General features: G+C 38.7%; 1 long non-coding RNA gene across 1 annotated transcript; it reads right to left on the reverse strand.

Annotated features, from left to right (window-relative positions):
* Positions 1-7,369: 7,369 nt before the first annotated feature.
* Positions 7,370-8,745, reverse strand: LOC145765919 (uncharacterized). Its single transcript, XR_014288678.1, has 3 exons — positions 8,482-8,745; positions 7,702-7,890; positions 7,370-7,476 (listed from the first exon to the last, which is right to left on the reverse strand). It is a non-coding gene; the product is annotated as an uncharacterized LOC145765919 (long non-coding RNA).
* Positions 8,746-9,226: the final 481 nt, after the last annotated feature.

A 9,226-nucleotide genomic window follows, 5' to 3' on the forward strand; every position in this document is an offset into this window, starting at 1 on the left:
TTGTAAGTTTGGTGTTTATTAATATTGTCAGATATTTTATTTTGTTGCCGGTACGTTGGCAGAAACAAATAAAACGTTTTCGCTACCCAACTTACGGTTGCAGAGCCGAGTGGTGAGAGCCGCATAGTTTAACGTTCCAAAAGCGCTGATTCGACACTCCTCAAAAGCATGTGGCTGTGTCTTTTGCTTTACATTTGTCACATTAAAAACACGGGAAGCAGCTGACTCGATGACTAATATAGTCTTTCACTGCTTCCTGTCTGTTGTTGAATATATTTGTACCGTATTTTCGCAGCAGACAAAATAAAAGGTTTCTCTCCCTCGCTCTCTCTCTTTGGCAAGACACTTAAAGGCATGCCGTCGATTACAGAGTGGTGTCTTTTCGAGCATAGCCCTTGAATTCTCTCAAGTAGGCCTATGAACACTAGTAGGATACACTGTTCTAGAGAGAAATGCCTACGCTCCTTCCAAGCTCCTTCTAAGGGTTATGGCAAACTAAACGAAGTTCTTCAACTTTAACCGAGAATAGATAACTATGTATAAATATTGGCAACTCTGCAACTCGGGTGGAGCAAAAAGTGCAATGACGTCATGTCACGCGCTCATCGCAGTGATTTACATATGTTTGTTTTATCCACAATAATTTTTGTTATCTCGTAATATTGGAACCTGACCATGGAATCGACAAGGAAGAAATTTTAATTTCCAGTTTTCGAAACCCACACTTCTTTTCTTACAGTTCATGCTTCTCTAACTTATTGTGTAATGATTTACGTTTTCAAAACTCACACATTTTTTCACAGAGAAAAAACTTTTATTTTGTCTGTTGCGAAAGTAGTACGGTGCAATTATCATCATCATTAAGTTCCTTCCTCTCGTCGAGGGTTGGAAGCAATGAGGCGCCTATAGTTCCTCTTTTGTAAGATTTTTCTAGTGCAGTTTTGTAATTAAAGTCCTGAACAGTCTTCAATATCATTAACTTAGTCCAAATTCTTGGTGGTCTGCCCCTATTTCGTTTGCCGTTCATTTTTCCTTCTGGTAGTTGTCTTTGAATAGAATTATTGCGAATCATGTTGCCAAAATATTTCAATTTTCTTGATTAAATTGCTTGTAGAATTTCCATGTTGGTTTGTAGCCTATTCTAGACAGGGGCTCCGAAAGGGGAAAAGTCGGGCTACTTTCCCCCCTAGCATAGAATTGTAAAGGAAAAACGAGTAGTTTTTCGTTTTGTCACTTTTGAGGGGGGCCCATTTTTACTACTAAAATAAAAATTTATCAACCTAAAAATAAACAAATGTTTGAACAAAATGCGTTAGTTACAACTTTACAAGTATTTTTCGATCATTGTTATGTTGTTCTAACTTGAAAACTAGTGCTGAGCTAAACGTGTATTATGTTTGCTTGACCAACTGTACCTTGAAATGAAAAACTGCGTTTGCCAGGCATATGATAATGGATCCAACATATTTGAAAAAGTGTCCAAGCAAGTTTGAAGAAAGTAAATCCATCTTGCCTATTTTCTGCTTATGGATGTCATTGCTTAAAAGCACTAGAGTTGGAGCTCATGGCTGCAGTGTTGACTGTGTTGTCCAAATATTACCGTATATCATTTTTGAGTAGTGTAATTTATCGACTAAGCTGATGTCATTTTCAATTGCAGCCAAGCCATATAGGAAATTCTAAAGGAAGCTATACCATTTCCAAGCAGCCTACTTGAGCAGTGTGGTTTTGCCCGTGGTAGGATTTCTTTGTGGGGTTTTCTTTGCCTGCCTTGCTCTTCTTTTTATGAGCTAAACGCATCAAGACATGTTTCCCTCACGACCATCAGCACTCTTGATAACGCACCATGGCCGATCTTCATAGCAACTGTCCATACAAATCTTAAATATATCAGCTAAAGCTATTTGGGCTAATAAAGCTATAGCCTAAATATGTGTTGTTTATTTTTATTTTTTGTAACATTTTATTTTTTTATTTGCCCTTTATATCTTAAATTTTTCTGAAGGTGTTGCAACCGTGCCCAATTTTTTCTCAACTCAATAACTTACTTCGGTCACAAGCACGTTTTAACGTTCGCGTTTTGTCGCTTCTACCTTTTTCTCGACCTTTGCTATGTTGACGTGTATTGTTTTTGATATGATGGTCAGAAATAAAAAACAACTGAACTGAACTGTGCTTCTCTGCATTATGTAGATTACAGTCCTAAGCGAGATTCACTCTATACTAACCTATTCATGCAGCGATAAAGAACTGTTCAATGTTTTTCGGCCTCAGAGGAGGCTCACACGACGACGACGAATGGACAATAAGCTGATGAATTTAATGAAGTTAAAGGAAGATGTAATCAAAGTAACAGAAAGCTGGAAAGTAGGTTACCCGCAAGCTTAACCCTTACGAGGTTGGGCTCCCTGGAGTCTTGCTCAGTTTGGGGGTGGGGGGCTGTCGATTCTTCTTATGCTTTAGGAGTGATATCTCTGTTATTTTTTAAGGTACGGCTTCAAACTTTGGGATTCACTTTGTAAAATTATTCACGCTGAGCATATCCGAAAATTAAACCTATGTGAATTTTAGAACTGCTCATAGACGTTGAAATGTTGAGGTGACTTATGACTTTTGGATTATTTTGCGATTAAAGCAATTATAGCGTGAGTTAACACATTATTTTTTGGTAGAGTAATGAAGAACATGCATTGCCATGTTGTGATTAAATTTTTTTTACATAATCTCAATTTGAATCTATATTTTTCATGCAAAATAATAACTTTTCCCACGCTCAAAATAAAGCTCGCTCCTTGACTAAAAGAACAATGCTTCATCAATTACATGCAGTAATGAGATTTCTGAACGCGTGTCGCACCAATTTGGATTATGATCTTGTGACCTCGGTTCCAAGAACAGCAACTCCTACGCTTTATTAACAAATGTAGACCAGCTGAAGCAGCAGGGTGGCGTTTATCAAATACTATTATGTAATCCACGAAACGAATGGAAGATCATGCAACAAAAAAAAGCGGTTTAAATGCAATGTATTGTAGTTGCAACAGCGTCTCTCAATGTAAGTTCAATGTGAACTCGGCTACATACAAGGCTAGTACTAGGAGTAAGATTACCCGATAAAGTCGATGATGCTTTACATAAACAGAAGTCAGAAAGAAATTCAAAATAAAACAGTTACGGTTCATTAATTAACAGAACGTCACAACGCTTTTCATCAAAAGGAAAATCTGTAATGCCTCGGGTCATTTTCTTGTGGATTCAATAAGCTCTCTAAGATTCATATGCCACACACTAAAATCCAAACAATATTTAGATTTATTCAAAGTAGTATTTATTATGCGTCAAATCATTGTGAACCTGGAGAAATACTTTACAAAGAATTAGCTGCCTTTTTTTTGCCTAATGGGCGTTTATGCGATAAAAATGTCAGTTTGGCAGCAAAATATTGATAAGTATTTTGATTTGGTTACAGCAATACCGGACTGCAGCAATTGGCACAAGGCTCTTGCAGCAACGTTTTTCAACTTGATTCAATGGTATAGCAACCTGTGTTCTGTCAGGTTATGTACACACAAGTTCAGAAATATTTAAGAATATGCAATGAGGCACATTGAAATTACAAGTGGCTGCACATTTACAGTTCGATAATACGAGAAATTAAATACAACGCTAATACAATCATTTCGACGTGGATTCAACATTGCAAGACGAGTTCAAGTTGTTCAAGTCTTATTGCAAGACGATGTAAACATGCGCGGGTTTGCAATTAGATTACTTCTCTTCTGTCCTTGTTTGTATAAAAGTCATAAAATCAGTCGTTGTATCCGTGCTAAAATTCAGCTATGCTCAAACCGCATTATATTGATATTTTCTAAATAGAAAATGGATTTATAAAATATGAATACAATACTGTTTCAGCATATAAAAATGATGAATTTTACATCGAGTATTACGATTAGTTTTATGACCCACTTTTTATACAAAAAAGGATAGATGATTTTGATAAGCAATCTAATTGCAAAACCGCACATGTTTACAAGTATTCCACGTCTTGGTATGTTGAATCAACGTAAAAATAGCTATCTGTCAAATGAAAGGAAAAAAGGAAAATCTTTCATTGAGCTCCGCGTTTTATTTAGGCTGTTGTTGAAGCCAAAGTTTATAAAACCGCAATCATTCAAATAGTTTATTCTGCGCAAAAGCAAGCTTGACATACTCGTATGGAATGTGCAGGGCATAAAGGCTGTTCACAGCACTGACATTGGCCACGGTTTTTTGGTAGTTTATTTTTTGTGGCTTTGGCACCTTCTCAATAAGCAAACGCAGTAGTTGTCCACCGTGGGGACTTCGCTTTGCACGTGAATGAACCAACCCATCCTTTGGTCGATGATATCGGTGCCACCCTTTGTGAAGTCGTAAAGCTTAAACAAGCCTGGCTTCTTTTTGTCGTCATCCTTGGTAATCCCCAATAGAAGTTGCATGGTCGTCAACATTAACACATTCCGCATGCCAGAATTCTTCGTTTTTACTACATAAGAATGTAGGCTGAGATCAGCCTCACTCGTCTGCCAATAAATTTCGTACGAAAATTCCTCCCTACCACTCACTTGCTTCACTTCCAGGGGTATTCCTCTACGTATAGCGTTGAGGGTTCCCACTGATGTTATACCTCTGTCAAGCAACCACTACGCGAGTGGTATGGAGGTGTACAAGCGGTCATACAAAATATTCCGACCTTGAAGGTCACCGTGTTGTTCCAGGCTCATCACCATTCCTTTTACCAGTTCTTCTGTTCCACGAACGTAAAAATTAAATGGCTCTTCCTTCGGTTTACCTGAATAGACCGATGCCGCAAATGTGTATGGGAATCTGCTGGCGTTTACCGACTTGAACAGAAGGCCATATTTCGCAGGCTTGTTTGGATTATATTGCTTGAAGGCAATTTGTGTCCTCATGGGGTGTTGACACCAATATCAACGTGATTCTATTTAATGAATAAGCACTAACAAATAACACTAAAAATGCAGACAGTTACCATACACATAAAAAATGGAAATGTACTTTGTGGGGTAGCCGACAATAGCACATGTGAGTGCCAAACCAAATGATCCCAAGTTATGATCAAGAAGGCCCAACCCACCCCAATACTACAACTAACTGAGCTAACAAAAAACCAACCCAGGCTAGCTCAGAAGAAAAAGAGAGGGGAAAAATGGCAACTCCAATCCAGAGTTTCATATGCCACAGATTACTTGCAAGTCAATGTTCAGAGCTTAGTTCAATTTTCCAAATGCTTTAAGTCTGTTATATCTGGTTATCTGATTTTTAAACATTAAGGTTAAGTGCTGCAAAATAAATAAACATAGTTAGCACAAACCTTTTGAGAGAAGCCACGCTGGGAGTCGAAGAGGCCATGCAGTGAACTTTAGCACACCCTCATGCTAAGGTAGTTCACACAAAAAGAGATTCAACAGATTCTGCACGCCAGAGATTGTTATGTTTTAGTGGCGGCAGCAGAGAGCAATACGAAGTGTCAAAAAAGGGGCAATTCTTCAAGCGGATTCTACACCGGCCCCAATATAACTGTACCAAACAGATTATATTCATATTAAGACGCTTGACACAACACAATGGCCGACCCCAGCAGTGACAAGTAGGACTGAGAACAGCTAACGATGAGCACAAAGAGGAAAGGTTAGATAAACAATAAAATTTAAAATGTGAAGGCTACCCCTACAACGAGTAGATACAATAGCAGCAATAAACTTGATGCGGCATGTGACATAGTAAAGAACACAAAAAAAATAGAAGGCAAGCAAGTTCAAAAGTTCTGATGCAGACAAATGTTCTGTTGATTCCGTCGCTCGTCGAAGGCTGAAAGTCTGAATCAAAAGAGTACACACAAATAATACAGTAACTACAAATAAATGTCTTGTGCATTCCGTCATCGAAAAGTCGAGACTATATGAAGGTTTACACGAAACCCAGTAAACATTGATTGTTGGGGCAACATTGGCAAGAAGTTGGCCGCAACATTGGCAAGATGCAGACGCCAACGTTGGCAAGATGTTTTATGCACCATTTGGATGCATCTGGCCAGCGTTGGCGTCTGCATCTTGCCGCCGTTGGCTTCTGCATCTTGCCAACATTGGATTATGCATCTTGCCAACGATGGCTTCTGCATCTTGCCAACGTTGGCTTCTGCATCTTGCCAACATTGGCAAAATGTTTTATGCACCATTTGGATGCATCTGGCCAGCGTTGGCGTCTGCATCTTGCCAACGCTGGCTTCTGCATCTTGCCAAAGTTGGCTTCTGCATCTTGCCAACATTGGCTTCTGCATCTTGCCAACGTTGGCAAAATGTTTTATGCACCATTTGGATGCATCTGACCAGCGTTGGCGTCTGCATCTTGCCACCGTTGGCGTCTGCATTTAGCCAACGTCGACTTCTGCATCTAGCCAACGTTGGCTTCTGTATCTTGCCAACGTTGGCAAAATGTTTTATGCACCATTTTGCTTCATCTTGCCAACGTTGGCATCTGTGTCTGGCCAACGTTGGCAAGATGGCTTGTACACCATTTTGCTTCATCTGGCGCCTAAATTCTGGTTGACTTTTATGCATCATGATACTACTTCTGACCTATTGACTATTGTGATGCCCGCGCTTTGACCAAGGTTGGACATGCGAAGCAAGCTGGTGCATAAAACATCTGAACAGCATTGGCATCTACATTTGCCAAACGTCTCTATACCTAAACCTCGCTCATCACCAAAAGTTTATTGTTGAACCTAGCTAATCCTTGGGCGAAAGAACAGCAGCAACACGGATTTATAAGCAACACTACTCCCTTTGTGACAAAGCAAAGTAACAGCCGAGCTTCGTATATTTTCACATTTATTAGAAACAAGCCACATCAAATCGTATTGATAGATGGAGATTCATTGCACATCAGCAGCTTGTGTATCTTTATCATTCTGAATTCCTGCAAATGAAACAAAAATATTTAATTCAAGAGGGCTGTTTGGCAACAGCGTAGGATTTTGATCAGTTGTCGTCCAGGATAATACGAAGTTAATTGACAATCTAGTTCATCTAGTTCATCAAAGTTCATCAAAGTTCATCTAGTTCATCAAAGGCCGCATCGGCTATGATACTGTTGATGATGATGAATTGACAATCTGCAATATCAATGTAATATCCCTCTCTCCAACGTGCGTGACAAAAAACTTATCATTCGATTCTGCGCCACGCAGAGCAATAATCAAGTTCCAATACATTCTAATTGCGTGTACAGTAGTTATTCAACAACTAAAGCAACACATTCGCTGTTGTCTTTCAAACATATAACAAGCTCACCAAAAGTTAGTTTTTGCCCTTTTCGGCCACCAATTGCCTGTCTTTCCAATTTCGAAATCACTCTGAAACTCTTCATCAATTTGCTGCACGGCAGCAGCTTTGTCGTGCGCCATCACCATGTCTAATCATGAAAGTAAAAAAAGAAGTGTTAAATCAGTATATAAATGCCGACATAGCCTACTAACCACCATGTTCGTTGTTCACATCAATGCGAGTACACCACTAAAACATTTTCATACATTACTCAATACTCTTCACAATTACATCATACATTAATCAAAAGAGCAAAATGGCATAGTTATGACATAATCATTTAGTCGTAGTAGAAACATTTATCCGTACTCACCAAGAACAACTTTTTTCAGATTCTTTTTTAAACAATCAAACGAGTGCTTAGACTTCACGATGTTTTTTTCTTTTCTTTCTTTGTTCTCGACATGACTTGAACTGTGTTGTGTTAGATAATAATAGTTGACATAAGTTCACTGATACAATCGCTTGCATTTTTGCCAACAACTTGACTTAAATTTGCGACCTGCAAAATGTAAATCGAATGTAATGACAGGGGTTTCATCCATCATATTAAAAAGCTTCAGCACTTGTTACAGACATTTTCGACTGTTACAAATGACAACCAACGTTTAAAGTTTATTTTGGGATTCCAGTCGTCTGTTGTGTTGCGTATGTAGGTCGCAGTGTAGGCTACTGTAGTCTATATGTTGTCGCAATGGGCGCAAAATAAAACATATTATTATTATTATTCAGCTGACTGCAATGAAAGCTACATTTGCAAATACTCCACAACCATCACAAACCTATCCACACGACATAAAAATACGAACACATTCAAGCAGTCAGGCAAACACCGCCGGAGCAGCAAAATCAAAGATTGAGTAAAACCCTACACATGTTGTGGGGCATCACAAGCTCTGCTACTTTGCTGATATGTTCTTAGCACTCATCTAAGAGCACTGGCACTAAATTTGTCACGAGAATATTTCATATGAAAGTTTTCCATTGGTCATTGAGTTTTATAACTTTCTTTAAATTGAGTAAACGTAGCCTAGTGACAAAAACGACTTTACACAATTATTTCAGGTTCAATGAATAAAAGACATTCACTTACCAGGTTTTCATAAACATTGTAGTAAGTCATTCCTATAGTTTCATTTTGATTATTTCTAAAACTCCTTTCGGCCGTAATATCTCAATTGAATTCGATTTTTTTATATTTTCGATGCAAGAAGCGAAAATTCCTCTTAGCGCTGTTCACATAAACATTGTGCTTTCGGCTCTCCACGTAATTGTGTATTGCGCACAACCGCCATGCTTGAACAGTCGAAGTGAATCGAGTGACGTCATAATCCCTTTAGCAAAGGATTAAGTCATGGCCTTTGTCTTCCTTCATAAAAAAAAACAAGTTCTTCTTCTAAATTGCGTCTCCTCACGTTGATATAACACATGGCCGCATTCTAAAGCTTTGTTGCCTATTTCACTTCAACGCGTCATATTGCCCAGTCAAAGTTTAAGTAGTGACGTCATAATGGAGTTTTCACAACAATTATTGTGCCTGCAGTATTGTTCTATGCAACGCGGGAGAAGAAAAAACGATTTGACGGATCGTTGAAAGTAAAAGTAGCGATCGTTTTGTGAAATCTCGCTTCAAGAAATTGAGGAGAGATTTCGACGCAACATGACTGCTCCTGACAGGCCCGCAACCAGCAAATATTTTCGGGGGGGGCATTTAATTTTTATCAAAGAACAAACATTAAAATGATGCATTGTGACATTTTTATGTTACTGTCCACGCCCATTGATAGAGTGTGTGGCACTACCATGCTACGGTTCAGTGGTCATAACTTATGTCAATC

Source organism: Aplidium turbinatum, chromosome 3 (assembly GCF_918807975.1).
Source record: "Aplidium turbinatum chromosome 3, kaAplTurb1.1, whole genome shotgun sequence".
Taxonomy (NCBI): Eukaryota; Metazoa; Chordata; class Ascidiacea; order Aplousobranchia; family Polyclinidae; genus Aplidium; species Aplidium turbinatum.